Source organism: Aulostomus chinensis, chromosome 4 (genome assembly GCF_037954235.1).
Source record: "Aulostomus chinensis isolate RoL2024-O1b breed Wild chromosome 4, RoL_Achi_v1.0, whole genome shotgun sequence".
Lineage (NCBI taxonomy): Eukaryota > Metazoa > Chordata > Actinopteri > Syngnathiformes > Aulostomidae > Aulostomus > Aulostomus chinensis.
This window is the reverse complement of record NC_141323.1, coordinates 29,010,665-29,035,919: the sequence shown is the minus strand read 5'-3', so window position 1 is coordinate 29,035,919 and position 25,255 is coordinate 29,010,665. Positions and strand designations below refer to the sequence as shown.

Below are 25,255 nucleotides of genomic sequence, written 5' to 3'. Positions count from 1 at the left end.
GTGTGTAATTTGAAGTAGACAGATTGCAGATGCAGTACTTTTCTCTCAATGACATCAACATTCTTTTGTTTTATTGACAGGACACCGATTTGGCGTGTGAAAAGACCCTGAGGCTGTTGCGCATCACTTTTTTTCTGAGGTTGTAAAGTGTGTGAAATGGATATAGAGCCCATGTGTGTGAGAGTCAAGAGCTTACGGCCATACCACTCTGAACACGCCCGATCTCGTCTGATCTCGGAAGCTAAGCAGGGTTGGGCCTGGTTAGTACTTGGATGGGAGACCGCCTGGTAATACCAGGTGCTGTAAGCTTTTTTGTTTCATTGTGAGGAAAGTGCAGCTTTGAGTGTTTGGGGACCAGCATGAGCGAGCTTCCCTCACACACCTTTTCTTGAAGTGCCCTCCACAGCTTTCGAATGGAATGTCATGCAGTGTGTAATTTGAAGTAGACAGATTGCAGATGCAGTACTTTTCTCTAGATGACATCAACATTTTTTTCTTTGTATTGACAGGACAACTATTTGGTGTGTAAAAAGACCGTGAGGCTGTTGCACATCACATTTTTTTTGAGGTTGTAAAGTGAGTGAAATGGATATCGAGCCCATGTGTGTGAGAGTCAAGGGCTTACGGCCATACCACTCTGAACACGCCCGATCTCGTCTGATCTCGGAAGCTTAGCAGGGTCGGGCCTGGTTAGTACTTGGATGGAAGACCGCCTGGGAATACCAGGTGCTGTAAGCTTTTTTGTTTCATTGTGAGGAAAGGGCAGCTTTGAGTGTTTGGGGACCAGCATGAGCGAGCTTCCCTCACACACCTTTTCTTGAAGCGCCCTACACAGCTTTCGGATGGAATGTCATGCAGTGTGTAATTTGAAGTAGACAGATTGCAGATGCAGTACTTTTCTCTCAATGACATCAACATTCTTTTGTTTTATTGACAGGACACCGATTTGGCGTGTGAAAAGACCCTGAGGCTGTTGCGCATCACTTTTTTTCTGAGGTTGTAAAGTGTGTGAAATGGATATAGAGCCCATGTGTGTGAGAGTCAAGAGCTTACGGCCATACCACTCTGAACACGCCCGATCTCGTCTGATCTCGGAAGCTAAGCAGGGTTGGGCCTGGTTAGTACTTGGATGGGAGACCGCCTGGTAATACCAGGTGCTGTAAGCTTTTTTGTTTCATTGTGAGGAAAGTGCAGCTTTGAGTGTTTGGGGACCAGCATGAGCGAGCTTCCCTCACACACCTTTTCTTGAAGTGCCCTCCACAGCTTTCGAATGGAATGTCATGCAGTGTGTAATTTGAAGTAGACAGATTGCAGATGCAGTACTTTTCTCTAGATGACATCAACATTTTTTTCTTTGTATTGACAGGACAACTATTTGGTGTGTAAAAAGACCGTGAGGCTGTTGCACATCACATTTTTTTTGAGGTTGTAAAGTGAGTGAAATGGATATCGAGCCCATGTGTGTGAGAGTCAAGGGCTTACGGCCATACCACTCTGAACACGCCCGATCTCGTCTGATCTCGGAAGCTTAGCAGGGTCGGGCCTGGTTAGTACTTGGATGGAAGACCGCCTGGGAATACCAGGTGCTGTAAGCTTTTTTGTTTCATTGTGAGGAAAGGGCCGCTTTGAGTGTTTGGGGACCAGCATGAGCGAGCTTCCCTCACACACCTTTTCTTGAAGCGCCCTCTGCAGCTTTGGAATGGAATTTCATGCAGTGGTTAATTTGAAGAAGACAGATGGCAGATGCAGTACTTTTCTCTCGATGACATCAACATTCTTTTCTTTTATTGACAGGACACCGATTTGGCGTGTGAAAAGACCCTGAGGCTGTTGCGCATCACTTTTTTTCTGAGGTTGTAAATTGTGTGAAATGGATATAGAGCCCATGTGTGTCAGAGTCAAGGGCTTACGGCCATACCACTCTGAACACGCCCGATCTCGTCTGATCTCGGAAGCTAAGCAGGGTCGGGCCTGGTTAGTACTTGGATGGGAGACCGCCTGGGAATACCAGGTGCTGTAAGCTTTTTTGTTTCATTGTGAGGAAAGGGCAGCTTTGAGTGTTTGGGGACCAGCATGAGCGAGCTTCCCTCACACACCTTTTCTTGAAGCGCCCTACACAGCTTTCGGATGGAATGTCATGCAGTGTGTAATTTGAAGTAGACAGATTGCAGATGCAGTACTTTTCTCTAGATGACATCAACATTCTTTTCTTTTATTGACAGGACACCGATTTGGCGTGTGAAAAGACCCTGAGGCTGTTGCGCATCACTTTTTTTCTGAGGTTGTAAATTGTGTGAAATGGATATAGAGCCCATGTGTGTCAGAGTCAAAGGCTTATGGCCATACTACTCTGAACACGCCCGATCCCTTCTGATCTCGGAAGCTAAGCAGGGTCGGGCCTGGTTAGTCCTTGGATGGAAGACCGCCTGGGAATACCAGGTGCTGTAAGATTTTTTATTTCTTTGTGAGGAAAGGGCAGCTTTGAGTCTTTGGGGACCAGCATGAGCGAGCTTCCCTCACACACCTTTTCTTGAAGTGCCCTCCACAGCTTTCGAATGGAATGTCATGCAGTGTGTAATTTGAAGTAGACAGATTGCAGATGCAGTACTTTTCTCTAGATGACATCAACATTTTTTTCTTTGTATTGACAGGACAACTATTTGGTGTGTAAAAAGACCGTGAGGCTGTTGCACATCACATTTTTTTTGAGGTTGTAAAGTGAGTGAAATGGATATAGAGCCCATGTGTGTGAGAGTCAAGGGCTTACGGCCATACCACTCTGAACACGCCCGATCTCGTCTGATCTCGGAAGCTTAGCAGGGTCGGGCCTGGTTAGTACTTGGATGGAAGACCGCCTGGGAATACCAGGTGCTGTAAGCTTTTTTGTTTCATTGTGAGGAAAGGGCAGCTTTGAGTCTTTGGGGACCAGCATGAGCGAGCTTCCCTCACACACCTTTTCTTGAAGCGCCCTCCACAGCTTTGGAATGGAATGTCATGCAGTGGTTAATTTGAAGTAGACAGATGGCAGATGCAGTACTTTTCTCTCGATGACATCAACATTCTTTTGTTTTATTGACAGGACACCGATTTGGCTTGTAAAAAGACCCTGAGGCTGTTGCGCATCACTTTTTTTCTGAGGTTGTAAAGTGTGTGAAATGGATATAGAGCCCATGTGTGTGAGAGTCAAGAGCTTACGGCCATACCACTCTGAACACGCCCGATCTCGTCTGATCTCGGAAGCTAAGCAGGGTTGGGCCTGGTTAGTACTTGGATGGGAGACCGCCTGGGAATACAAGGTGCTGTAAGCTTTTTTGTTTCATTGTAAGGAAAGGGCAGCTTTGAGTGTTTGGGGACCAGCATGAGCGAGCTTCCCTCACACACCTTTTCTTAAAGCGCCCTCCACAGCTTTGGAATGGAATGTCATGCAGTGGTTAATTTGAAGTAGACAGATGGCAGATGCAGTACTTTTCTCTAGATGACATCAACATTCTTTTCTTTTATTGACAGGACACCTATTTGGCGTGTGAAAAGACCCTGAGGCTGTTGCGCTTCACTTTTTTTCTGAGGTTGTAAATTGTGTGAAATGGATATAGAGCCCATGTGTGTCAGAGTCAAGGGCTTACGGCCATACCACTCTGAACACGCCCGATCTCGTCTGATCTCGGAAGCTAAGCAGGGTTGGGCCTGGTTAGTACTTGGATGGGAGACCGCCTGGGAATACCAGGTGCTGTAAGCTTTTTTGTTTCATTGTGAGGAAAGGGCAGCTTTGAGTGTTTGGGGACCAGCATGAGCGAGCTTCCCTCACACACCTTTTCTTGAAGCGCCCTACACAGCTTTCGGATGGAATGTCATGCAGTGTGTAATTTGAAGTAGACAGATTGCAGATGCAGTACTTTTCTCTCAATGACATCAACATTCTTTTGTTTTATTGACAGGACACCGATTTGGCGTGTGAAAAGACCCTGAGGCTGTTGCGCATCACTTTTTTTCTGAGGTTGTAAAGTGTGTGAAATGGATATAGAGCCCATGTGTGTGAGAGTCAAGAGCTTACGGCCATACCACTCTGAACACGCCCGATCTCGTCTGATCTCGGAAGCTAAGCAGGGTTGGGCCTGGTTAGTACTTGGATGGGAGACCGCCTGGTAATACCAGGTGCTGTAAGCTTTTTTGTTTCATTGTGAGGAAAGTGCAGCTTTGAGTGTTTGGGGACCAGCATGAGCGAGCTTCCCTCACACACCTTTTCTTGAAGTGCCCTCCACAGCTTTCGAATGGAATGTCATGCAGTGTGTAATTTGAAGTAGACAGATTGCAGATGCAGTACTTTTCTCTAGATGACATCAACATTTTTTTCTTTGTATTGACAGGACAACTATTTGGTGTGTAAAAAGACCGTGAGGCTGTTGCACATCACATTTTTTTTGAGGTTGTAAAGTGAGTGAAATGGATATCGAGCCCATGTGTGTGAGAGTCAAGGGCTTACGGCCATACCACTCTGAACACGCCCGATCTCGTCTGATCTCGGAAGCTTAGCAGGGTCGGGCCTGGTTAGTACTTGGATGGAAGACCGCCTGGGAATACCAGGTGCTGTAAGCTTTTTTGTTTCATTGTGAGGAAAGGGCAGCTTTGAGTGTTTGGGGACCAGCATGAGCGAGCTTCCCTCACACACCTTTTCTTGAAGCGCCCTACACAGCTTTCGGATGGAATGTCATGCAGTGTGTAATTTGAAGTAGACAGATTGCAGATGCAGTACTTTTCTCTCAATGACATCAACATTCTTTTGTTTTATTGACAGGACACCGATTTGGCGTGTGAAAAGACCCTGAGGCTGTTGCGCATCACTTTTTTTCTGAGGTTGTAAAGTGTGTGAAATGGATATAGAGCCCATGTGTGTGAGAGTCAAGAGCTTACGGCCATACCACTCTGAACACGCCCGATCTCGTCTGATCTCGGAAGCTAAGCAGGGTTGGGCCTGGTTAGTACTTGGATGGGAGACCGCCTGGTAATACCAGGTGCTGTAAGCTTTTTTGTTTCATTGTGAGGAAAGTGCAGCTTTGAGTGTTTGGGGACCAGCATGAGCGAGCTTCCCTCACACACCTTTTCTTGAAGTGCCCTCCACAGCTTTCGAATGGAATGTCATGCAGTGTGTAATTTGAAGTAGACAGATTGCAGATGCAGTACTTTTCTCTAGATGACATCAACATTTTTTTCTTTGTATTGACAGGACACCGATTTGGCGTGTGAAAAGACCCTGAGGCTGTTGCGCATCACTTTTTTTCTGAGGTTGTAAATTGTGTGAAATGGATATAGAGCCCATGTGTGTCAGAGTCAAAGGCTTATGGCCATACTACTCTGAACACGCCCGATCCCTTCTGATCTCGGAAGCTAAGCAGGGTCGGGCCTGGTTAGTCCTTGGATGGAAGACCGCCTGGGAATACCAGGTGCTGTAAGCTTTTTTATTTCTTTGTGAGGAAAGGGCAGCTTTGAGTCTTTGGGGACCAGCATGAGCGAGCTTCCCTCACACACCTTTTCTTGAAGTGCCCTCCACAGCTTTCGAATGGAATGTCATGCAGTGTGTAATTTGAAGTAGACAGATTGCAGATGCAGTACTTTTCTCTAGATGACATCAACATTCTTTTCTTTGTATTGACAGGACAACTATTTGGTGTGTAAAAAGACTGTGAGGCTGTTGCACATCACATTTTTTTTGAGGTTGTAAAGTGAGTGAAATGGATGTAGAGCCCATGTGTGTGAGAGTCAAGGGCTTACGGCCGTACCACTCTGAACACGCCCGATCTCGTCTGATCTCGGAAGCTTAGCAGGGTCGGGCCTGGTTAGTACTTGGATGGAAGACCGCCTGGGAATACCAGGTGCTGTAAGCTTTTTTGTTTCATTGTGAGGAAAGGGCCGCTTTGAGTCTTTGGGGACCAGCATGAGCGAGCTTCCCTCACACACCTTTTCTTGAAGGGCCCTCCGCAGCTTTGGAATGGAATTTCATGCAGTGGTTAATTTGAAGAAGACAGATGGCAGATGCAGTACTTTTCTCTCGATGACATCAACATTCTTTTGTTTTATTGACAGGACACCGATTTGGCGTGTGAAAAGACCCTGAGGCTGTTGCGCATCACTTTTTTTCTGAGGTTGTAAATTGTGTGAAATGGATATAGAGCCCATGTGTGTCAGAGTCAAGGGCTTACGGTCATACCACTCTGAACACGCCCGATCTCGTCTGATCTCGGAAGCTAAGCAGGGTCGGGCCTGGTTAGTACTTGGATGGAAGACCGCCTGGGAATACCAGGTGCTGTAAGCTTTTTTATTTCTTTGTGAGGAAAGGGCAGCTTTGAGTCTTTGGGGACCAGCATGAGCGAGCTTCCCTCACACACCTTTTCTTGAAGTGCCCTCCACAGCTTTGGAATGGAATGTCATGCAGTGGTTAATTTGAAGTAGACAGATGGCAGATGCAGTACTTTTCTCTAGATGACATCAACATTCTTTTCTTTTATTGACAGGACACCTATTTGGCGTGTGAAAAGACCCTGAGGCTTTTGCGCTTCACTTTTTTTCTGAGGTTGTAAAGTGAGTGAAATGGATATAGAGCCCATGTGTGTAAGAGTCAAGGGCTTATGGCCATACCACTCTGAACACGCCCGATCTCGTCTGATCTCGGAAGCTAAGCAGGGTCGGGCCTGGTTAGTACTTGGATGGGAGACCGCCTGGGAATACCAGGTGCTGTAAGCTTTTTTGTTTCATTGTGAGGAAAGGGCAGCTTTGAGTGTTTGGGGACCAGCATGAGCGAACTTCCCTCACACACCTTTTCTTGAAGCGCCCTCCACAGCTTTCGAATGGAATGTCATGCAGTGTGTAATTTGAAGTAGACAGATTGCAGATGCAGTACTTTTCTCTAGATGACATCAACATTCTTTTCTTTGTATTGACAGGACAACTATTTGGTGTGTAAAAAGGCCGTGAGGCTGTTGCACATCACATTTTTTTTGAGGTTGTAAAGTGAGTGAAATGGATATAGAGCCCATATGTGTGAGAGTCAAGGGCTTACGGCCATACCACTCTGAACACGCCCGATCTCGTCTGATCTCGGAAGCTTAGCAGGGTCGGGCCTGCTTAGTACTTGGATGGAAGACCGCCTGGGAATACCAGGTGCTGTAAGCTTTTTTGTTTCATTGTGAGGAAAGGGCCGCTTTGAGACGTTGGGGACCAGCATGAGCGAGCTTCCCTCACACACCTTTTCTTGAAGTGCCCTCCACAGCTTTCGAATGGAATGTCATGCAGTGTGTAATTTGAAGTAGACAGATTGCAGATGCAGTACTTTTCTCTAGATGACATCAACATTTTTTTCTTTGTATTGACAGGACAACTATTTGGTGTGTAAAAAGACCGTGAGGCTGTTGCACATCACATTTTTTTTGAGGTTGTAAAGTGAGTGAAATGGATATCGAGCCCATGTGTGTGAGAGTCAAGGGCTTCCGGCCATACCACTCTGAACACGCCCGATCTCGTCTGATCTCGGAAGCTTAGCAGGGTCGGGCCTGGTTAGTACTTGGATGGAAGACCGCCTGGGAATACCAGGTGCTGTAAGCTTTTTTGTTTCATTGTGAGGAAAGGGCCGCTTTGAGTGTTTGGGGACCAGCATGAGCGAGCTTCCCTCACACACCTTTTCTTGAAGCGCCCTCTGCAGCTTTGGAATGGAATTTCATGCAGTGGTTAATTTGAAGAAGACAGATGGCAGATGCAGTACTTTTCTCTCGATGACATCAACATTCTTTTCTTTTTTTGACAGGACACCGATTTGGCGTGTGAAAAGACCCTGAGGCTGTTGCGCATCACTTTTTTTCTGAGGTTGTAAATTGTGTGAAATGGATATAGAGCCCATGTGTGTCAGAGTCAAGGGCTTACGGCCATACCACTCTGAACACGCCCGATCTCGTCTGATCTCGGAAGCTAAGCAGGGTCGGGCCTGGTTAGTACTTGGATGGGAGACCGCCTGGGAGTACCAGGTGCTGTAAGCTTTTTTGTTTCATTGTGAGGAAAGGGCAGCTTTGAGTGTTTGGGGACCAGCATGAGCGAGCTTCCCTCACACACCTTTTCTTGAAGCGCCCTCCACAGCTTTCGAATGGAATGTCATGCAGTGTGAAATTTGAAGTAGACAGATTGCAGATGCAGTACTTTTCTCTAGATGACATCAACATTCTTTTCTTTGTATTGACAGGACAACTATTTGGTGTGTAAAAAGACTGTGAGGCTGTTGCACATCACATTTTTTTTGAGGTTGTAAAGTGAGTGAAATGGATATAGAGCCCATGTGTGTGAGAGTCAAGGGCTTACGGCCATACCACTCTGAACACGCCCGATCTCGTCTGATCTCGGAAGCTTAGCAGGGTCGGGCCTGGTAAGTACTTGGATGGAAGACCGCCTGGGAATACCAGGTGCTGTAAGCTTTTTTGTTTCATTGTGAGGAAAGGGCCGCTTTGAGACTTTGGGGACCAGCATGAGCGAGCTTCCCTCACACACCTTTTCTTGAAGGGCCCTCTGCAGCTTTGGAATGGAATTTCATGCAGTGGTTAATTTGAAGAAGACAGATGGCAGATGCAGTACTTTTCTCTCGATGACATCAACATTCTTTTGTTTTATTGACAGGACACCTATTTGGCGTGTGAAAAGACCCTGAGGCTGTTGCGCATCACTTTTTTTCTGAGGTTGTAAAGTGTGTGAAATGGATATAGAGCCCATGTGTGTGAGAGTCAAGAGCTTACGGCCATACCGCTCTGAACACGCCCGATCTCGTCTGATCTCGGAAGCTAAGCAGGGTTGGGCCTGGTTAGTACTTGGATGGGAGACCGCCTGGGAATACCAGGTGCTGTAAGCTTTTTTGTTTCATTGTGAGGAAAGGGCAGCTTTGAGTGTTTGGGGACCAGCATGAGCGAGCTTCCCTCACACACATTTTCTTGAAGCGCCCTCCACAGCTTTCGAATGGAATGTCATGCAGTGTGTAATTTGAAGTAGACAGATTGCAGATGCAGTACTTTTCTCGAGATGACATCAACATTTTTTTCTTTGTATTGACAGGACAACTATTTGGTGTGTAAAAAGACCGTGAGGCTGTTGCACATCACATTTTTTTTGAGGTTGTAAAGTGAGTGAAATGGATATAGAGCCCATGTGTGTGAGAGTCAAGGGCTTACGGCCATACCACTCTGAACACGCCCGATCTCGTCTGATCTCGGAAGCTTAGCAGGGTCGGGCCTGGTTAGTACTTGGATGGAAGACCGCCTGGGAATACCAGGTGCTGTAAGCTTTTTTGTTTCATTGTGAGGAAAGGGCCGCTTTGAGTCTTTGGGGACCAGCATGAGCGAGCTTCCCTCACACACCTTTTCTTGAAGCGCCCTCTGCAGCTTTGGAATGGAATTTCATGCAGTGGTTAATTTGAAGAAGACAGATGGCAGATGCAGTACTTTTCTCTCGATGACATCAACATTCTTTTCTTTTATTGACAGGACACGTATTTGGCGTGTGAAAAGACCCTGAGGTTGTTGCGCATCACTTTTTTTCTGAGGTTGTAAATTGTGTGAAATGGATATAGAGCCCATGTGTGTCAGAGTCAAGGGCTTACGGCCATACCACTCTGAACACGCCCGATCTCGTCTGATCTCGGAAGCTAAGCAGGGTCGGGCCTGGTTAGTACTTGGATGGAAGACCGCCTGGGAATACCAGGTGCTGTAAGCTTTTTTATTTCTTTGTGAGGAAAGGGCAGCTTTGAGTCTTTGGGGACCAGCATGAGCGAGCTTCCCTCACACACCTTTTCTTGAAGCGCCCTCCACAGCTTTGGAATGGAATGTCATGCAGTGGTTAATTTGAAGTAGACAGATGGCAGATGCAGTACTTTTCTCTAGATGACATCAACATTCTTTTCTTTTATTGACAGGACACCTATTTGGCGTGTGAAAAGACCCTGAGGCTTTTGCGCTTCACTTTTTTTCTGAGGTTGTAAAGTGAGTGAAATGGATATAGAGCCCATGTGTGTAAGAGTCAAGAGCTTACGGCCATACCACTCTGAACACGCCTGATCTCGGAAGCTAAGCAGGGTCGGGCCTGGTTAGTACTTGGATGGGAGACCGCCTGGGAATACCAGGTGCTGTAAGCTTTTTTGTTTCATTGTGAGGAAAGGGCAGCTTTGAGTGTTTGGGGACCAGCATGAGCGAGCTTCGCTCACACACCTTTTCTTGAAGCGCCCTCCACAGCTTTCGAATGGAATGTCATGCAGTGTGTAATTTGAAGTAGACAGATTGCAGATGCAGTACTTTTCTCTAGATGACATCAACATTCTTTTCTTTGTATTGACAGGACAACTATTTGGTGTGTAAAAAGGCCGTGAGGCTTTTGCACATCACATTTTTTTTGAGGTTGTAAAGTGAGTGAAATGGATATAGAGCCCATGTGTGTGAGAGTCAAGGGCTTACGGCCATACCACTCTGAACACGCCCGATCTCGTCTGATCTCGGAAGCTTAGCAGGGTTGGGCCTGGTTAGTACTTGGATGGAAGACCGCCTGGGAATACCAGGTGCTGTAAGCTTTTTTGTTTCATTGTGAGGAAAGGGCCGCTTTGAGACTTTGGGGACCAGCATGAGCGAACTTCCCTCACACACCTTTTCTTGAAGGGCCCTCTGCAGCTTTGGAATGGAATTTCATGCAGTGGTTAATTTGAAGAAGACAGATGGCAGATGCAGTACTTTTCTCTCGATGACATCAACATTCTTTTGTTTTATTGACAGGACACCGATTTGGCGTGTGAAAAGACCCTGAGGCTGTTGCGCATCACTTTTTTTCTGAGGTTGTAAAGTGTGTGAAATGGATATATAGCCCATGTGTGTGAGAGTCAAGAGCTTACGGCCATACCACTCTGAACACGCCCGATCTCGTCTGATCTCGGAAGCTAAGCAGGGTTGGGCCTGGTTAGTACTTGGATGGGAGACCGCCTGGGAATACCAGGTGCTGTAAGATTTTTTGTTTCATTGTGAGGAAAGGGCAGCTTTGAGTGTTTGGGGACCAGCATGAGCGAGCTTCCCTCACACACCTTTTCTTGAAGCGCCCTCCACAGCTTTGGAATGGAATGTCATGCAGTGGTTAATTTGAAGTAGACAGATGGCAGATGCAGTACTTTTCTCTAGATGACATCAACATTCTTTTCTTTTATTGACAGGACACCGATTTGGCGTGTGAAAAGACCCTGAGGCTTTTGCGCATCACTTTTTTTCTGAGGTTGTAAATTGTGTGAAATGGATATAGAGCCCATGTGTGTCAGAGTCAAACGCTTATCGCCATACTACTCTGAACACCCCTGATCTCGTCTGATCTCGGAAGCTAAGCAGGGTCGGGCCTGGTTAGTACTTGGATGGAAGACCGCCTGGGAATACCAGGTGCTGTAAGCTTTTTTGTTTCATTGTGAGGAAAGGGCAGCTTTGAGTGTTTGGGGACCAGCATGAGCGAACTTCCCTCACACACCTTTTCTTGAAGCGCCCTCCACAGCTTTCGAATGGAATGTCATGCAGTGTGTAATTTGAAGTAGACAGATTGCAGATGCAGTACTTTTCTCTAGATGACATCAACATTCTTTTCTTTGTATTGACAGGACAACTATTTGGTGTGTAAAAAGGCCGTGAGGCTTTTGCACATCACATTTTTTTTGAGGTTGTAAAGTGAGTGAAATGGATATAGAGCCCATGTGTGTGAGAGTCAAGGGCTTACGGCCATACCACTCTGAACAAGCCCGATCTCGTCTGATCTCGGAAGCTTAGCAGGGTCGGGCCTGGTTAGTACTTGGATGGAAGACCGCCTGGGAATACCAGGTGCTGTAAGCTTTTTTGTTTCATTGTGAGGAAAGGGCCGCTTTGAGACTTTGGGGACCAGCATGAGCGAGCTTCCCTCACACACCTTTTCTTGAAGGGCCCTCTGCAGCTTTGGAATGGAATGTCATGCAGTGGTTAATTTGAAGTAGACAGATGGCAGATGCAGTACTTTTCTCAAGATGACATCAACATTCTTTTCTTTTATTGACAGGACACCTATTTTGCGTGTGAAAAGACCCTGAGGCTGTTGCGCTTCACTTTTTTTCTGAGGTTGTAAAGTGAGTGAAATGGATATAGAGCCCATGTGTGTAAGAGTCAAGGGCTTACGGCCATACCACTCTGAACACGCCCGATCTCGTTTGATCTCGGAAGCTAAGCAGGGTCGGGCCTGGTTAGTACTTGGATGGGAGACCGCCTGGGAGTACCAGGTGCTGTAAGCTTTTTTGTTTCATTGTGAGGAAAGGGCAGCTTTGAGTGTTTGGGGACCAGCATGAGCGAGCTTCCCTCACACACCTTTTCTTGAAGCGCCCTCCACAGCTTTCGAATGGAATGTCATGCAGTGTGAAATTTGAAGTAGACAGATTGCAGATGCAGTACTTTTCTCTAGATGACATCAACATTCTTTTCTTTGTATTGACAGGACAACTATTTGGTGTGTAAAAAGACTGTGAGGCTGTTGCACATCACATTTTTTTTGAGGTTGTAAAGTGAGTGAAATGGATATAGAGCCCATGTGTGTGAGAGTCAAGGGCTTACGGCCATACCACTCTGAACACGCCCGATCTCGTCTGATCTCGGAAGCTTAGCAGGGTCGGGCCTGGTTAGTACTTGGATGGAAGACCGCCTGGGAATACCAGGTGCTGTAAGCTTTTTTGTTTCATTGTGAGGAAAGGGCCGCTTTGAGACTTTGGGGACCAGCATGAGCGAGCTTCCCTCACACACCTTTTCTTGAAGGGCCCTCTGCAGCTTTGGAATGGAATTTCATGCAGTGGTTAATTTGAAGAAGACAGATGGCAGATGCAGTACTTTTCTCTCGATGACATCAACATTCTTTTGTTTTATTGACAGGACACCTATTTGGCGTGTGAAAAGACCCTGAGGCTGTTGCGCATCACTTTTTTTCTGAGGTTGTAAAGTGTGTGAAATGGATATAGAGCCCATGTGTGTGAGAGTCAAGAGCTTACGGCCATACCACTCTGAACACGCATGCGCCAATCAGACGGTACGCTGACAGCACGACACACGGAGGTCGCGGACTCCGCTTTTCCCATTTCTTTCGTTTTTTTCAGCCTTTTTCATTGTTCTTCCTTATTTTCCGTGCATTTTTGGTTCGTTTTTAGAGTGAACATTTTTTCCCCCCGACAGTTTTTATACTGATCGGGGGAGGTCAATTTGAGTTTTTTTTTTCCTCATGGAAAACTTTCGGACGGACCAAATGGATTTGAACTCTGCAAACGGACTTCAGATTACGAGCATGGAAAACGGACTTGACATAAACGCACAAACAGGTGAAGAAAATGAAAAATGGTTGCTTGTTAAAAGAAACAATCAGAAACGAAACATGAAGAAGTCGGAAGGAAAACTGCCGGAGGGAAATGCGAGAGCGGCTTCCGCAGCGACAGCGGGGGAAAGACGGCGAGCAGCGGCTGATTCAGAGGAGATGAGCGCTGGAGCCGGTCCACAGGCAACGAGAGCTGGTGGCCTGAAGAACAGAGCTGAAGACGTGGTTCCGAGAAGACCTGGGCAGCGAGGAGCTACTGGAGAGGCGACGGAGAGTGAGAGAGAATTGGCGGCGGAAAGAGATGCGGCGTCTGGTGGGGAAAGGCAGCTGCAGCAGCGACATGGAGCGGCGAAATCTGCGGGTGGCGACCACAAGTATGACAGAGAACTGACGGTCAGTGTCGAGGTAACTGGGCAGGATGAAGTCCCAGTTCTCGAATTAATGAGATGCATAAGAGCACTGTGTGGAGGTTTAATAGCCTGTAGGGCGACAGGGCCGCAGAAATATGAAATTACCATGTCACACATCAAAGGGAAAGAGAGAATCCTAGATGGTTTCAAAATTGGGGACAACACAGTGCATGTCAAAGATCTGTGTAATGATGAACTCATGGTTTCTTTTTTAAGCTTACCAGCTTACATCAGAGATGAGGAAATTTTACAGAAGCTAGAAGGGTGGGGAGTCTCAGCGGCATCAACTATAAGGAGGAGGATGTGGCCGGGTACGCAAATTGCTGATGGGACGCGGTTTCTCAAAGTAAAGTTTACAGATAAAGTCCAATCTCTGCCTTATTCAGCACGGTTTGACACAGCAATGGGACCGGAATATTTCAGGGTCATACATGATAGGCAGGCTAGGGTGTGTAGGATGTGCCTCCAGCCGGGGCACATCCTAAGGGACTGTCCTGAGTTCTCCTGCCATAAGTGTGGTGTCCAGGGGCATTATGCAAGGGAGTGCAACAGGAAACCTAATAAGATACAGAAATGTGAGGTGTGTTGGAACAAAATTGATGAATGTAATTGTAATTATAGTGATGAGGATATTGTGGTGGAATCTGGATCTGAGGAGCTGTACAGTGAGATGGAAGGTTTAAGTGAGGGAGGAACGGAGGATGAGGAGGAAGATGACGAGGTGGGTAGTGGCGCCGCCAAGCAGGCTGCTGGTGAGGGTTACGCCCCTCAGAGAACCCAGAGCCCTCCTAAAGTGGTGCAGAGCCCAGGCACAAGGCTTGGTTCAAGTCTGAATGACATGAGCACTGACTCAGGCCCACAGCAGAGAGGAAAGGATGGAGGAGGAAACGGGTCCGAAAAGGAGCCGGAGCCTTCTCAACTCCTGGAATCAATGGAGGTGGGGGATACCCCAAGAGAATTGCAGCCGGCGGCAGCCACATCCACCAGGGTACCTACCTTAAATGTGCCCTCCACCTTCCCTCCTCAGAGTAGATCAAACAGTGACTCGGAAATGGACTTTGCCACAATAAAAAATATTCGGAAAAAGCACACCTCAATAAAAGATGCTGCGATGAAGAAAAAACAGAAGAAAGAAGGAGGGAGAGGTAAAAAATCTTGAGGGAAAATTGGCTGTTTAAAGGTTTTTTTTGGTCTGACCATGTTTCTGCTGCACTCCCTTAATGTCAATGGACTCCGCACTTATGGCAGGATGACCGCCATTTTACTTAAAAGCAAGTGTGACATTCTCTGCTTACAGGAGACAAGGTGGGAAGGGGATAGCGTGGCGGCAGCAAGCAAAATGTGGGGAGGAGATGTTTTTTTTAGCAACGGCACAAGTAAATCTTGTGGCGTAGCTATTTTAGTAAAAAAGACTATAAGTACCAATAGCAAGTTAATATATCATGACAAGAAAGGTAGAATACTTATTATAGATGTTTGCATAAACAATAGAACATACAGAATTGTTAACATATATGCCAGTAACTGTGAAAAGGAAAGGAAAATGTTTCTAAATAGTATAAGCAGATGGATAGATCATAGAACCATAATAATAGGAGATTTCAATATCGCATTAACTAAGGATGATATATCAATTAACAATGTATACAAGAATGACACAAGCAGAACTGAGCTATATAATTTAATGAATATTCACAATTTGACAGATGTATGGAGAATTCACAACCCATTCAAGAAAGAGTACTCCAGAAGACAGGTTGTGCAGGGAAAAATGAAACAAGCCAGAATAGATTTATGTCTAGCGGCCCCTGAAGCAACAAAACAGATCAATAAAATACAATATAATTATAACGCATGGAGTGATCACGCAACAATTGAGTGTTACTTGGGTGCTGCAGGAGGTTTCAGGGGGGGAGGTACCTGGTGCCTCAACTCCAGCCTCCTGGCAGATTCAACTTACGTTAAAAAAATCACAAAACTGCTTGATTATGCAAAAATTGAAATGAAAATAGAAAATAATTTTATAGAAAAGTGGGAAATTCTAAAGCAAAGAATTAAAAGAAGTAGTATAAATTATAGTAAAGAGAAAAAGTGGAGAGAGGAGCTGGAAGAAAATCGACTAAGAAAATTAATCAATCATGAAATAGCATTATTTGATAAAGAACCTAACAGAAACACAGAAAACTATGAATTATATAAAGCAAAACTAGGAAACATAGAAAAAATAAAATGCAGAGGTGCAATGATAAGAAGCAGAGTTAAAAATTTAGTAGAAGGAGAAAAATGCACCGCATATTTTTTGGGGCTCGAAAAGCAAAAACAAAACAAAACTATAATAGAAAAAATCAACGATATAACTGGAAAAGAATATGACGATCAAGAAAATATACTAAGAGTAACTACAGAGTTTTATAAAGAATTATTTGATAATGGATATAGCAATAGCGAAGAGGTAGACAAGTTGTTATCAAATATCCAAACTAGTATTTCAGTGGAGGATAAGGAATGGTCTGATGCACAAATTACTATTAATGAGATAAAGACGGCAATAGATAGCTTAAATAAAAACAAAAGTCCAGGGGTAGATGGTTTAACAGCAGAATTTTATATTTGTTTCAAAGAGCAGATAGCTCCCCTGTTGCTGTCATTGTACCACTCAATGGAACGGGAACAGAGAACATCCAATACATTCACTGCAGGAATAATTTCACTTATCTACAAAAATAAAGGTTCAAAACAGGATATAACAAACTATAGACCAATAAGTTTACTCAATACAGATTACAAGATACTGACCAAAACACTGGCAAACAGGCTTAAACTTACAATAGGGACCATTATTGGTAATACACAGGCATACGGCATACCAGATAGAGACATCATAGATACGATCCTTACAATAAAGGATACCGTCAGGACAATGGCAGCACAGGGGGGGTATCTGCTCGGAATTGATTTGGAGAAAGCATTCGACAGAGTAGAACATCTTTTCTTATATAAAACTTTAAAAAGATTTGGATACGGTGAAGGCTTTATTAAATGGATTAAATTATTATACGATAACGCATACAGTCAAATAAAGATAAATGGACAACTAACAGAAAAGATCAAATTAAAAAGATCGGTAAGGCAAGGATGCCCGCTTTCAGCTCTTTTATACAGTATTGTTGCTGAGCCACTAGCTTTAAGTATAATGAATGATAAGAATATTATAGGTATAAAAACATATAGAGACAAAGTCGTTAAAATAGCACAATTTGCGGATGATATCAATATAATGTTTAAAAATGAAGAAAATTTAAATTATATTATAAAACATCTAGAAAGATATGAAAAAGCATCAGGAGCTAAGGTTAACAGAAATAAGTCAGAAATGATGGAATTCGGTAAAAATAGTTTAAAAAATAATTGGGGTTTTAGCACTAAAGAATACAGGAAAATACTGGGTGTATACATTGGTAAAAATGAAGGGGAAGCCAGGGACTTAGGGTGGAGAGAACTTGTAAAAAAGGTAGAAAATACACTTAATTTATGGAGAAGTAGGGGTTTAAGCCTGAGAGGAAAGGTAATTGTCATCAATGCCTTAATACTGTCAAAAATTAATCATGTTTTGGGGGCCTGTGAGCTACCGCAGTGGGCACTAAATTCGCTCAATGAAGCGATCTCCTCCTTCCTTTGGAGGGGAAAGGGAAATTCGATCGCTCATCGGGTGATAATTGCTAATAAAAGGGAGGGGGGATTAGGACTAATTGACATCAGTGCAAAAAAAGATGCACTCAGGGCCAAATTAGTTAGAAATTTTCTCGATTGGAACAGGCAGTACCCCTGGGAGGACACAATGGCGGGCTACCTGGCTGAGTACGGGGAGGGGGAGAAACTCCCTCTTTATCACCTCCTTCCTGGGAAAAGCCATGGCTCGCTACCGATGTTCTACCAGGAGGTGCTAGAGGCATGGGGCAAATTCCTGCCCCACCTCAGGCCTAAGTGCAGTCAGAAAAGTCATGTGCTGCAGTTACCTTTTCTCGAAAGCACCTTTTTCACACACAATGGTAGGACACTTAAATGCAGGGCACTTCAGCAACATAATATAACAAGGGTCGGTCAAGTGGTGGGGGAAAGGGGTCTGTTCAGTCTCAGGAAAGTCACAACCCAACTCAAAAAAACAGGGACACCGTGCAGAAAGGATTACCTAAATGGACTAGGTAACAAAATCAACAGAAACATAACCTCACTGTGGAGAAACTTAATCATCACGGACAAATCGAGAGCAGACCCCGAACTCCCACCGCTTGAGCTTGTCACACAGTACACAGGGAAAGAGCTGTCACAGGTGAAAACAAAGGACTGGTACACCATAGGGATTAACTCAATTAAACGCACTCCAAAAGCAGAAAAACACTGGGCACAATTATTCAAGGGAATACCGATAGGAAAAATCTGGCAAAACCTTAACATACCTTACATGGACAGCAATACTTTCAAGCTAGAATTCAATATCAGACACAGGAGAATTTTCACAGGAATCAAATTACACCAGATTAATAAGGAAAATTACAGTAGGACATGCCAAATCTGCAATAAAGAACCGGAAGACCAGGAGCATCTATTCATCAACTGCAAGGAATCGGATAAATTCAGGAATTTCATCAGGATGCTACTGCAAGAGCACTGCAATTTCAGTTTGACAGATGAAACACTATGGACATGGACTCTTCTCTTTGGTACAACACTGAAACAAAAGGATCAGAACAGGACTCTCATAAATACCATACTCACTTTTGCAAAAAAATCAATATGGACAACTAGAAACTACGCTCTCTATGAAAAGAAGAAAATAAACATATTTGGGGTTTTTTACACAACACTCTTGACGCACCTACAAATCTTACATGACATGGACAAGGATATTTTTGAAAACACTTTCTGCAGGAAAAACACATTTTTCAACATAGCAAATGGCAAAATTGAAATAAACAAGATTGACAATGGTATGTTTTCTCTTCAAATTCCCAGCTAAGTAGTCTCTTTTTTTTATAAAGCAAAGTATTTTTCAAATTTAATAAAGGGGTGAGCAAATTGGGTGGTTTGTGTTTTTGGTGTGTTTAACATTTCATTTTGATAAAATTTCATTTAAAAAAAAAAAAAAAAAAAAAAAAATTGTGTGTGTGACACTTCACGACAGGAATTTGTTTTTTTTAGTCCCATGAGTTTTTTTTTGTCTCTCTTTAATTTTTATTTATTTTTTTTTGGAATGACCTGCATTGCTCCAGTGGCTGGAGGCACATAGTGTTGGTTTATTTGTCTAAATTTAACTTTATTTAAAAAAAAAAAAAAAAAAAAAAAAAAAAAAAAAACTCTGATGGTGTTTTCATCAAGTTCGAGGTGTATCAAGGGTGGGGGTTTTTTTTTGGTAAGATTTCTTTCCTGAAGGAATTTATTTTTTATATAATTGTTAAATTTTGTCATGTAAATAAGAATGTACAGTTGGTAAAAATGTATGATGTATTTTTGATAATAAAAGACAAAAAAAAAAAAAAAAAAAAACACGCCCGATCTCGTCTGATCTCGGAAGCTAAGCAGGGTTGGACCTGGTTAGTACTTGGATGGGAGACCGCCTGGGAATACCAGGTGCTGTAAGCTTTTTTGTTCCATTGTGAGGAAAGGGCAGCTTTGAGTGTTTGGGGACCAGCATGAGCGAGCTTCCCTCACACACATTTTCTTGAAGCGCCCTCCACAGCTTTCGAATGGAATGTCATGCAGTGTGTAATTTGAAGTAGACAGATTGCAGATGCAGTACTTTTCTCTAGATGACATCAACATTTTTTTCTTTGTATTGACAGGACAACTATTTGGTGTGTAAAAAGACCGTGAGGCTGTTGCACATCACATTTTTTTTGAGGTTGTAAAGTGAGTGAAATGGATATAGAGCCCATGTGTGTGAGAGTCAAGGGCTTACGGCCATACCACTCTGAACACGCCCGATCTCGTCTGATCTCGGAAGCTTAGCAGGGTCGGGCCTGGTTAGTACTTGGATGGAAGACCGCCTGGGAATACCAGGTGCTGTAAGCTTTTTTGTTTCATTGTGAGGAAAGGGCCGCTTTGAGTGTTTGGGGACCAGCATGAGCGAACTTCCCTCACACACCTTTTCTTGAAGCGCCCTCCACAGCTTTCGAATGGAATGTCATGCAGTGTGTGATTTGAAGTAGACAGATTGCAGATGCAGTACTTTTCTCTAGATGACATCAACATTCTTTTCTTTTATTGACAGGACACCTATTTTGCGTGTGAAAAGACCCTGAGGCTGTTGCGCTTCACTTTTTTTCTGAGGTTGTAAAGTGAGTGAAATGGATATAGAGCCCATGTGTGTAAGAGTCAAGGGCTTACGGCCATACCACTCTGAACACGCCCGATCTCGTTTGATCTCGGAAGCTAAGCAGGGTTGGGCCTGGTTAGTACTTGGATGGGAGACCGCCTGGGAGTACCAGGTGCTGTAAGCTTTTTTGTTTCATTGTGAGGAAAGGGCAGCTTTGAGTGTTTGGGGACCAGCATGAGCGAGCTTCCCTCACACACCTTTTCTTGAAGCGCCCTCCACTGCTTTGGAATGGAATGTCATGCAGTGTGAAATTTGAAGTAGACAGATTGCAGATGCAGTACTTTTCTCTAGATGACATCAACATTCTTTTCTTTGTATTGACAGGACAACTATTTGGTGTGTAAAAAGACTGTGAGGCTGTTGCACATCACATTTTTTTTGAGGTTGTAAAGTGAGTGAAATGGATATAGAGCCCATGTGTGTGAGAGTCAAGGGCTTACGGCCATACCACTCTGAACACGCCCGATCTCGTCTGATCTCGGAAGCTTAGCAGGGTCGGGCCTGGTTAGTACTTGGATGGAAGACCGCCTGGGAATACCAGGTGCTGTAAGCTTTTTTGTTTCATTGTGAGGAAAGGGCCGCTTTGAGACTTTGGGGACCAGCATGAGCGAGCTTCCCTCACACACCTTTTCTTGAAGGGCCCTCTGCAGCTTTGGAATGGAATTTCATGCAGTGGTTAATTTGAAGAAGACAGATGGCAGATGCAGTACTTTTCTCTCGATGACATCAACATTCTTTTGTTTTATTGACAGGACACCTATTTGGCGTGTGAAAAGACCCTGAGGCTGTTGCGCATCACTTTTTTTCTGAGGTTGTAAAGTGTGTGAAATGGATATAGAGCCCATGTGTGTGAGAGTCAAGAGCTTACGGCCATACCACTCTGAACACGCCCGATCTCGTCTGATCTCGGAAGCTAAGCAGGGTTGGGCCTGGTTAGTACTTGGATGGGAGACCGCCTGGGAATACCAGGTGCTGTAAGCTTTTTTGTTCCATTGTGAGGAAAGGGCAGCTTTGAGTGTTTGGGGACCAGCATGAGCGAGCTTCCCTCACACACATTTTCTTGAAGCGCCCTCCACAGCTTTCGAATGGAATGTCATGCAGTGTGTAATTTGAAGTAGACAGATTGCAGATGCAGTACTTTTCTCTAGATGACATCAACATTTTTTTCTTTGTATTGACAGGACAACTATTTGGTGTGTAAAAAGACCGTGAGGCTGTTGCACATCACATTTTTTTTGAGGTTGTAAAGTGAGTGAAATGGATATAGAGCCCATGTGTGTGAGAGTCAAGGGCTTACGGCCATACCACTCTGAACACGCCCGATCTCGTCTGATCTCGGAAGCTTAGCAGGGTCGGGCCTGGTTAGTACTTGGATGGAAGACCGCCTGGGAATACCAGGTGCTGTAAGCTTTTTTGTTTCATTGTGAGGAAAGGGCCGCTTTGAGTCTTTGGGGACCAGCATGAGCGAGCTTCCCTCACACACCTTTTCTTGAAGCGCCCTCTGCAGCTTTGTAATGGAATTTCATGCAGTGGTTAATTTGAAGAAGACAGATGGCAGATGCAGTACTTTTCTCTCGATGACATCAACATTCTTTTCTTTTATTGACAGGACACGTATTTGGCGTGTGAAAAGACCCTGAGGTTGTTGCGCATCACTTTTTTTCTGAGGTTGTAAATTGTGTGAAATGGATATAGAGCCCATGTGTGTCAGAGTCAAGGGCTTATGGCCATACCACTCTGAACACGCCCGATCTCGTCTGATCTCGGAAGCTAAGCAGGGTCGGGCCTGGTTCGTACTTGGATGGAAGACCGCCTGGGAATACCAGGTGCTGTAAGCTTTTTTATTTCTTTGTGAGGAAAGGGCAGCTTTGAGTCTTTGGGGACCAGCATGAGCGAGCTTCCCTCACACACCTTTTCTTGAAGCGCCCTCCACAGCTTTGGAATGGAATGTCATGCAGTGGTTAATTTGAAGTAGACAGATGGCAGATGCAGTACTTTTCTCTAGATGACATCAACATTCTTTTCTTTTATTGACAGGACACCTATTTGGCGTGTGAAAAGACCCTGAGGCTTTTGCGCTTCACTTTTTTTCTGAGGTTGTAAAGTGAGTGAAATGGATATAGAGCCCATGTGTGTAAGAGTCAAGGGCTTATGGCCATACCACTCTGAACACGCCCGATCTCGTCTGATCTCGGAAGCTAAGCAGGGTCGGGCCTGGTTAGTACTTGGATGGGAGACCGCCTGGGAATACCAGGTGCTGTAAGCTTTTTTGTTTCATTGTGAGGAAAGGGCAGCTTTGAGTGTTTGGGGACCAGCATGAGCGAGCTTCCCTCACACACCTTTTCTTGAAGCGCCCTCCACAGCTTTCGAATGGAATGTCATGCAGTGTGTAATTTGAAGTAGACAGATTGCAGATGCAGTACTTTTCTCTAGATGACATCAACATTCTTTTCTTTGTATTGACAGGACAACTATTTGGTGTGTAAAAAGGCCGTGAGGCTTTTGCACATCACATTTTTTTTGAGGTTGTAAAGTGAGTGAAATTGATATAAAGCCCATGTGTGTGAGAGTCAAGGGCTTACGGCCATACCACTCTGAACACGCCCGATCTCGTCTGATCTCGGAAGCTTAGCAGGGTCGGGCCTGGTTAGTACTTGGATGGAAGACCGCCTGGGAATACCAGGTGCTGTAAGCTTTTTTGTTTCATTGTGAGGAAAGGGCCGCTTTGAGACTTTGGGGACCAGCATGAGCGAACTTCCCTCACACACCTTTTCTTGAAGGGCCCTCTGCAGCTTTGGAATGGAATTTCATGCAGTGGTTAATTTGAAGAAGACAGATGGCAGATGCAGTACTTTTCTCTCGATGACATCAACATTCTTTTGTTTTATTGACAGGACACCGATTTGGCGTGTGAAAAGACCCTGAGGCTGTTGCGCATCACTTTTTTTCTGAGGTTGTAAAGTGTGTGAAATGGATATATAGCCCATGTGTGTGAGAGTCAAGAGCTTACGGCCATACCACTCTGAACACGCCCGATCTCGTCTGATCTCGGAAGCTAAGCAGGGTTGGGCCTGGTTAGTACTTGGATGGGAGACCGCCTGGGAATACCAGGTGCTGTAAGCTTTTTTGTTTCATTGTGAGGAAAGGGCAGCTTTGAGTGTTTGGGGACCAGCATGAGCGAGCTTCCCTCACACACCTTTTCTTGAAGCGCCCTCCACAGCTTTGGAATGGAATGTCATGCAGTGGTTAATTTGAAGTAGACAGATGGCAGATGCAGTACTTTTCTCTAGATGACATCAACATTCTTTTCTTTTATTGACAGGACACCGATTTGGCGTGTGAAAAGACCCTGAGGCTGTTGCGCATCACTTTTTTTCTGAGGTTGTAAATTGTGTGAAATGGATATAGAGCCCATGTGTGTCAGAGTCAAACGCTTATCGCCATACTACTCTGAACACGCCTGATCTCGTCTGATCTCGGAAGCTAAGCAGGGTCGGGCCTGGTTAGTACTTGGATGGAAGACCGCCTGGGAATACCAGGTGCTGTAAGCTTTTTTGTTTCATTGTGAGGAAAGGGCAGCTTTGAGTGTTTGGGGACCAGCATGAGCGAACTTCCCTCACACACCTTTTCTTGAAGCGCCCTCCACAGCTTTCGAATGGAATGTCATGCAGTGTGTAATTTGAAGTAGACAGATTGCAGATGCAGTACTTTTCTCTAGATGACATCAACATTCTTTTCTTTGTATTGACAGGACAACTATTTGGTGTGTAAAAAGGCCGTGAGGCTGTTGCACATCACATTTTTTTTGAGGTTGTAAAGTGAGTGAAATGGATATAGAGCCCATGTGTGTGAGAGTCAAGGGCTTACGGCCATACCACTCTGAACAAGCCCGATCTCGTCTGATCTCGGAAGCTTAGCAGGGTCGGGCCTGGTTAGTACTTGGATGGAAGACCGCCTGGGAATACCAGGTGCTGTAAGCTTTTTTGTTTCATTGTGAGGAAAGGGCCGCTTTGAGACATTGGGGACCAGCATGAGCGAGCTTCCCTCACACACCTTTTCTTGAAGGGCCCTCTGCAGCTTTGGAATGGAATTTCATGCAGTGGTTAATTTGAAGAAGACAGATGGCAGATGCAGTACTTTTCTCTCGATGACATCAACATTCTTTTGTTTTATTGACAGGACAACGATTTGGCGTGTGAAAAGACCCTGAGGCTGTTGCGCATCACTTTTTTTCTGAGGTTGTAAAGTGTGTGAAATGGATATAGAGCCCATGTGTGTGAGAGTCAAGAGCTTACGGCCATACCACTCTGAACACGCCCGATCTCGTCTGATCTCGGAAGCTAAGCAGGGTCGGGCCTGGTTAGTACTTGGATGGAAGACCGCCTGGGAATACCAGGTGCTGTAAGCTTTTTTGTTTCATTGTGAGGAAAGGGCCGCTTTGAGTCTTTGGGGACCAGCATGAGCGAGCTTCCCTCACACACCTTTTCTTGAAGCGCCCTCTGCAGCTTTGGAATGGAATTTCATGCAGTGGTTAATTTGAAGAAGACAGATGGCAGATGCAGTACTTTTCTCTCGATGACATCAACATTCTTTTCTTTTATTGACAGGACACGTATTTGGCGTGTTAAAAGACCCTGAGGCTGTTGCGCATCACTTTTTTTCTGAGGTTGTAAATTGTGTGAAATGGATATAGAGCCCATGTGTGTCAGAGTCAAGGGCTTACGGCCATACCACTCTGAACACGCCTGATCTCGGAAGCTAAGCAGGGCCGGGCCTGGTTAGTACTTGGATGGGAGACCGCCTGGGAATACCAGGTGCTGTAAGCTTTTTTATTTCATTGTGAGGAAAGGGCAGCTTTGAGTGTTTGGGGACCAGCATGAGCGAGCTTCCCTCACACACCTTTTCTTGAAGCGCCCTCCACAGCTTTGGAATGGAATGTCATGCAGTGTGTAATTTGAAGTAGACAGATTGCAGATGCAGTACTTTTCTCTAGATGACATCAACATTTTTTTCTTTGTATTGACAGGACAACTATTTGGTGTGTAAAAAGACCGTGAGGCATTTGCACATCACATTTTTTTTGAGGTTGTAAAGTGAGTGAAATGGATATAGAGCC

At 44.8% G+C, this 25,255-nt stretch overlaps 38 non-coding genes and 5 pseudogenes across 38 annotated transcripts; all 43 read left to right on the top strand.

Annotated features, from left to right (window-relative positions):
• Positions 1-190: 190 nt before the first annotated feature.
• On the top strand, positions 191-309 carry LOC147265715 (5S ribosomal RNA). Its single transcript, XR_015113016.1, has one exon. It is a non-coding gene; the product is annotated as a 5S ribosomal RNA (ribosomal RNA).
• Positions 310-619: 310 nt separating this feature from the next.
• LOC147265714 (5S ribosomal RNA) lies at positions 620-738 on the top strand. Its single transcript, XR_015113950.1, has one exon. It is a non-coding gene; the product is annotated as a 5S ribosomal RNA (ribosomal RNA).
• A 309-nt stretch (positions 739-1,047) lies between these two features.
• Positions 1,048-1,166, top strand: LOC147265713 (5S ribosomal RNA). Its single transcript, XR_015113014.1, has one exon. It is a non-coding gene; the product is annotated as a 5S ribosomal RNA (ribosomal RNA).
• Positions 1,167-1,476: 310 nt separating this feature from the next.
• On the top strand, positions 1,477-1,595 carry LOC147265712 (5S ribosomal RNA). The gene has a single exon (XR_015113949.1). It is a non-coding gene; the product is annotated as a 5S ribosomal RNA (ribosomal RNA).
• Positions 1,596-1,904: 309 nt separating this feature from the next.
• On the top strand, positions 1,905-2,023 carry LOC147265711 (5S ribosomal RNA). The gene has a single exon (XR_015114058.1). It is a non-coding gene; the product is annotated as a 5S ribosomal RNA (ribosomal RNA).
• A 309-nt stretch (positions 2,024-2,332) lies between these two features.
• LOC147265710 (5S ribosomal RNA) lies at positions 2,333-2,451 on the top strand (annotated as a pseudogene).
• Positions 2,452-2,761: 310 nt separating this feature from the next.
• Positions 2,762-2,880, top strand: LOC147265709 (5S ribosomal RNA). Its single transcript, XR_015113948.1, has one exon. It is a non-coding gene; the product is annotated as a 5S ribosomal RNA (ribosomal RNA).
• A 309-nt stretch (positions 2,881-3,189) lies between these two features.
• LOC147265708 (5S ribosomal RNA) lies at positions 3,190-3,308 on the top strand. The gene has a single exon (XR_015113038.1). It is a non-coding gene; the product is annotated as a 5S ribosomal RNA (ribosomal RNA).
• Positions 3,309-3,617: 309 nt separating this feature from the next.
• Positions 3,618-3,736, top strand: LOC147265707 (5S ribosomal RNA). The gene has a single exon (XR_015115635.1). It is a non-coding gene; the product is annotated as a 5S ribosomal RNA (ribosomal RNA).
• Positions 3,737-4,045: 309 nt separating this feature from the next.
• LOC147265706 (5S ribosomal RNA) lies at positions 4,046-4,164 on the top strand. Its single transcript, XR_015113013.1, has one exon. It is a non-coding gene; the product is annotated as a 5S ribosomal RNA (ribosomal RNA).
• Positions 4,165-4,474: 310 nt separating this feature from the next.
• LOC147265705 (5S ribosomal RNA) lies at positions 4,475-4,593 on the top strand. The gene has a single exon (XR_015113946.1). It is a non-coding gene; the product is annotated as a 5S ribosomal RNA (ribosomal RNA).
• Positions 4,594-4,902: 309 nt separating this feature from the next.
• LOC147265704 (5S ribosomal RNA) lies at positions 4,903-5,021 on the top strand. Its single transcript, XR_015113012.1, has one exon. It is a non-coding gene; the product is annotated as a 5S ribosomal RNA (ribosomal RNA).
• A 310-nt stretch (positions 5,022-5,331) lies between these two features.
• Positions 5,332-5,450, top strand: LOC147265703 (5S ribosomal RNA). The gene has a single exon (XR_015114801.1). It is a non-coding gene; the product is annotated as a 5S ribosomal RNA (ribosomal RNA).
• A 310-nt stretch (positions 5,451-5,760) lies between these two features.
• Positions 5,761-5,879, top strand: LOC147265702 (5S ribosomal RNA). The gene has a single exon (XR_015114937.1). It is a non-coding gene; the product is annotated as a 5S ribosomal RNA (ribosomal RNA).
• Positions 5,880-6,188: 309 nt separating this feature from the next.
• Positions 6,189-6,307, top strand: LOC147265701 (5S ribosomal RNA). The gene has a single exon (XR_015112940.1). It is a non-coding gene; the product is annotated as a 5S ribosomal RNA (ribosomal RNA).
• Positions 6,308-6,616: 309 nt separating this feature from the next.
• Positions 6,617-6,735, top strand: LOC147265700 (5S ribosomal RNA). The gene has a single exon (XR_015115468.1). It is a non-coding gene; the product is annotated as a 5S ribosomal RNA (ribosomal RNA).
• Positions 6,736-7,045: 310 nt separating this feature from the next.
• LOC147265699 (5S ribosomal RNA) lies at positions 7,046-7,164 on the top strand. The gene has a single exon (XR_015115054.1). It is a non-coding gene; the product is annotated as a 5S ribosomal RNA (ribosomal RNA).
• A 310-nt stretch (positions 7,165-7,474) lies between these two features.
• LOC147265698 (5S ribosomal RNA) lies at positions 7,475-7,593 on the top strand. The gene has a single exon (XR_015115303.1). It is a non-coding gene; the product is annotated as a 5S ribosomal RNA (ribosomal RNA).
• Positions 7,594-7,902: 309 nt separating this feature from the next.
• On the top strand, positions 7,903-8,021 carry LOC147265697 (5S ribosomal RNA). Its single transcript, XR_015115447.1, has one exon. It is a non-coding gene; the product is annotated as a 5S ribosomal RNA (ribosomal RNA).
• Positions 8,022-8,331: 310 nt separating this feature from the next.
• LOC147265696 (5S ribosomal RNA) lies at positions 8,332-8,450 on the top strand. The gene has a single exon (XR_015114307.1). It is a non-coding gene; the product is annotated as a 5S ribosomal RNA (ribosomal RNA).
• Positions 8,451-8,759: 309 nt separating this feature from the next.
• Positions 8,760-8,878, top strand: LOC147265695 (5S ribosomal RNA). The gene has a single exon (XR_015113739.1). It is a non-coding gene; the product is annotated as a 5S ribosomal RNA (ribosomal RNA).
• Positions 8,879-9,188: 310 nt separating this feature from the next.
• LOC147265694 (5S ribosomal RNA) lies at positions 9,189-9,307 on the top strand. The gene has a single exon (XR_015113945.1). It is a non-coding gene; the product is annotated as a 5S ribosomal RNA (ribosomal RNA).
• Positions 9,308-9,616: 309 nt separating this feature from the next.
• On the top strand, positions 9,617-9,735 carry LOC147265693 (5S ribosomal RNA). The gene has a single exon (XR_015112692.1). It is a non-coding gene; the product is annotated as a 5S ribosomal RNA (ribosomal RNA).
• A 309-nt stretch (positions 9,736-10,044) lies between these two features.
• LOC147265692 (5S ribosomal RNA) lies at positions 10,045-10,153 on the top strand (annotated as a pseudogene).
• A 310-nt stretch (positions 10,154-10,463) lies between these two features.
• LOC147265691 (5S ribosomal RNA) lies at positions 10,464-10,582 on the top strand. Its single transcript, XR_015113542.1, has one exon. It is a non-coding gene; the product is annotated as a 5S ribosomal RNA (ribosomal RNA).
• Positions 10,583-10,891: 309 nt separating this feature from the next.
• On the top strand, positions 10,892-11,010 carry LOC147265690 (5S ribosomal RNA). The gene has a single exon (XR_015115605.1). It is a non-coding gene; the product is annotated as a 5S ribosomal RNA (ribosomal RNA).
• Positions 11,011-11,319: 309 nt separating this feature from the next.
• Positions 11,320-11,438, top strand: LOC147265689 (5S ribosomal RNA; annotated as a pseudogene).
• Positions 11,439-11,748: 310 nt separating this feature from the next.
• Positions 11,749-11,867, top strand: LOC147265688 (5S ribosomal RNA). Its single transcript, XR_015115039.1, has one exon. It is a non-coding gene; the product is annotated as a 5S ribosomal RNA (ribosomal RNA).
• Positions 11,868-12,176: 309 nt separating this feature from the next.
• LOC147265687 (5S ribosomal RNA) lies at positions 12,177-12,295 on the top strand. The gene has a single exon (XR_015115540.1). It is a non-coding gene; the product is annotated as a 5S ribosomal RNA (ribosomal RNA).
• Positions 12,296-12,605: 310 nt separating this feature from the next.
• On the top strand, positions 12,606-12,724 carry LOC147265686 (5S ribosomal RNA). Its single transcript, XR_015113944.1, has one exon. It is a non-coding gene; the product is annotated as a 5S ribosomal RNA (ribosomal RNA).
• Positions 12,725-19,716: 6,992 nt separating this feature from the next.
• LOC147265685 (5S ribosomal RNA) lies at positions 19,717-19,835 on the top strand. Its single transcript, XR_015113943.1, has one exon. It is a non-coding gene; the product is annotated as a 5S ribosomal RNA (ribosomal RNA).
• Positions 19,836-20,144: 309 nt separating this feature from the next.
• LOC147265684 (5S ribosomal RNA) lies at positions 20,145-20,263 on the top strand. The gene has a single exon (XR_015115484.1). It is a non-coding gene; the product is annotated as a 5S ribosomal RNA (ribosomal RNA).
• A 310-nt stretch (positions 20,264-20,573) lies between these two features.
• Positions 20,574-20,692, top strand: LOC147265683 (5S ribosomal RNA). Its single transcript, XR_015113942.1, has one exon. It is a non-coding gene; the product is annotated as a 5S ribosomal RNA (ribosomal RNA).
• A 309-nt stretch (positions 20,693-21,001) lies between these two features.
• On the top strand, positions 21,002-21,120 carry LOC147265682 (5S ribosomal RNA). The gene has a single exon (XR_015115624.1). It is a non-coding gene; the product is annotated as a 5S ribosomal RNA (ribosomal RNA).
• Positions 21,121-21,430: 310 nt separating this feature from the next.
• LOC147265681 (5S ribosomal RNA) lies at positions 21,431-21,549 on the top strand. Its single transcript, XR_015113941.1, has one exon. It is a non-coding gene; the product is annotated as a 5S ribosomal RNA (ribosomal RNA).
• Positions 21,550-21,858: 309 nt separating this feature from the next.
• On the top strand, positions 21,859-21,977 carry LOC147265680 (5S ribosomal RNA). Its single transcript, XR_015113558.1, has one exon. It is a non-coding gene; the product is annotated as a 5S ribosomal RNA (ribosomal RNA).
• Positions 21,978-22,286: 309 nt separating this feature from the next.
• Positions 22,287-22,405, top strand: LOC147265679 (5S ribosomal RNA). The gene has a single exon (XR_015115467.1). It is a non-coding gene; the product is annotated as a 5S ribosomal RNA (ribosomal RNA).
• A 310-nt stretch (positions 22,406-22,715) lies between these two features.
• Positions 22,716-22,834, top strand: LOC147265678 (5S ribosomal RNA). The gene has a single exon (XR_015113940.1). It is a non-coding gene; the product is annotated as a 5S ribosomal RNA (ribosomal RNA).
• Positions 22,835-23,143: 309 nt separating this feature from the next.
• LOC147265677 (5S ribosomal RNA) lies at positions 23,144-23,262 on the top strand. Its single transcript, XR_015115613.1, has one exon. It is a non-coding gene; the product is annotated as a 5S ribosomal RNA (ribosomal RNA).
• Positions 23,263-23,571: 309 nt separating this feature from the next.
• On the top strand, positions 23,572-23,690 carry LOC147265676 (5S ribosomal RNA; annotated as a pseudogene).
• A 310-nt stretch (positions 23,691-24,000) lies between these two features.
• Positions 24,001-24,119, top strand: LOC147265675 (5S ribosomal RNA). Its single transcript, XR_015115038.1, has one exon. It is a non-coding gene; the product is annotated as a 5S ribosomal RNA (ribosomal RNA).
• A 309-nt stretch (positions 24,120-24,428) lies between these two features.
• On the top strand, positions 24,429-24,547 carry LOC147265674 (5S ribosomal RNA). Its single transcript, XR_015112691.1, has one exon. It is a non-coding gene; the product is annotated as a 5S ribosomal RNA (ribosomal RNA).
• Positions 24,548-24,856: 309 nt separating this feature from the next.
• LOC147265673 (5S ribosomal RNA) lies at positions 24,857-24,965 on the top strand (annotated as a pseudogene).
• Positions 24,966-25,255: the final 290 nt, after the last annotated feature.